The sequence below is a fragment of the Lactuca virosa genome, chromosome 7, assembly GCF_052849685.1.
Source record: "Lactuca virosa cultivar CGN04683 chromosome 7, Lactuca_virosa_CGN04683_v6, whole genome shotgun sequence".
Taxonomy (NCBI): Eukaryota; Viridiplantae; Streptophyta; class Magnoliopsida; order Asterales; family Asteraceae; genus Lactuca; species Lactuca virosa.
Window position 1 is genome coordinate 7,396,089 of NC_136432.1, and position 1,859 is coordinate 7,397,947.

General features: G+C 29.3%; 1 non-coding gene across 1 annotated transcript; it reads right to left on the reverse strand.

Annotated features, from left to right (window-relative positions):
• Positions 1-1,212: 1,212 nt before the first annotated feature.
• TRNAL-CAA (transfer RNA leucine (anticodon CAA)) lies at positions 1,213-1,296 on the reverse strand. The gene has a single exon. It is a non-coding gene; the product is annotated as a tRNA-Leu (tRNA).
• Between the last annotated feature and the right edge of the window lie 563 nt (positions 1,297-1,859).

Genomic DNA, 1,859 nt, shown 5'->3' on the forward strand with positions numbered 1-1,859 from the left:
TTTGGAATCATGATCGAATGTGAGAGGCAGCGGGTGGTATCTCTATGTTCGGAAAAAAAATCATTGAAAGTCAATTTCTGAAGAAAAAAAAAGTCGTGAAATTTAATTTGTTTGATCAATCAACCAGTTCTACCTTCTTGGATTTTTTTACTTTTTGGTTTCCTATTTGCTACAATATATATATATATATATATATATATATATATATATATATATATATATATATATAAGGGCCGAATGATTATGATGAATTGGTATATTAATTTTTAGTTAGTTGACTTTTTGTGTGCAGTCACCAAGTCTAAGGTTGTTTTTGAATCCCCATTTTTTGCTAGAATAATATTCTATTTTTTAAATTATTAAGTATCTATATCTAATTGTTCTTGAGTTCCCAGTTTTTGATGTGTGTGTAATGATATGTATGTATGTATATTACTCTTATGTATACCTAAAATGGTATATTTCTCTTTACACATTTCGACATTGTACCTTGAAAACAATTTCACTTGTACTTTCTGAGCACATTATTATAATTGAGAACCTTTGATCATTTTGTAAGTGTTAAAATCATACATCTTGGAATTTAGGAAAATGTTTAATTTTTTAAAAGAAATAGCAATGTACTTTGCAAATACATTGCAATTTCTGAAATATCAAACTTACCTTGCTGTACTTTGCAATTACTTTATTTATCTTGTTAGAGTTTATGTATATTTGTCAACCAACTGATTTCTTGGCTCATTATAACCTTTGTAATGTGGTATGCAACTAAGGAAGTTTTGGTTGCAAGGAAGATCAGAAACGAGAAAACCATCAGCAGGTTTTGCAATTTTATTGTTCATCAATTATAGGGGCATAAATGATTGTTTTGAAATAAAAAGTTGTATAGTTTTGTAATGAAATAAACAATTATACTATATACTTTAATAGTATTGTGATATGTTGAACATGACACATTCTATTGCATTGGAATTTTACATTATGTAATTGTTGGTGTAAATGTAAAGTTGTCTTTTTATATATCTTTCGCTTTGATGTGAGCTTTTCTGTATTTAGTGAGGTTTGATATATAACCTATCAAATTGATCTCAGAAAAAAAATATATTTCTAAATGTCAGAAGCGGGATTAGCTTTGATATGAGCTTTTCTGTATTTAGTGAGGTTTAATATATAACCTGTCAAATTGATCTCAGAAAAAAAAATCTTTGTAAATGTCAGAAGTGGGATTTGAACCCACGCCCTCTCACGAAGACCAGAACTTGAGTCTGGCGCCTTAGACCACTCGGCCATCCTGACTTGTGTGTTCTGAATATAGTTTAATATTACATATTTGAAGCCTAAATTGCTTGAACCACAGCCTTAACTTTTACATATCATGGAACTTTCAACCTTTTTTTTAGAAAGTCACCTATTTAATCATTATTTATATTACATATTCTAAGCCTTTTGGTATAAAACTCTCAAGTCCTACCATCTATCAAATGCACGCCTTTTCTTAGCTCTGATCTGTAAGAAATTGAGATGTCTTTCAATTAAAACTTGTACGAAGTACGATTACTATAAGTAATGGAATTATAGAAGTAGGAATGTAGGATGATGCATGGTATTCTAAAAAAGTAAACCCATTTGGCATTTGACCAATTACCATCAAATGCAGTGTACATAGGACGAGACCCCTCACATGTATATGGTGGTAATGAGATGGCAGGGGGAAACTATGTTGGTAATTAAATAATTTTTAAGCTGCTTTCAAACGGTAATTATTATTATTATTATTTTTTATAAACACATGATCACTTGGTACAAAACTCGTGTCTTTAGATTTAATATAAAATCATATATATATTCATAGCTTTCTT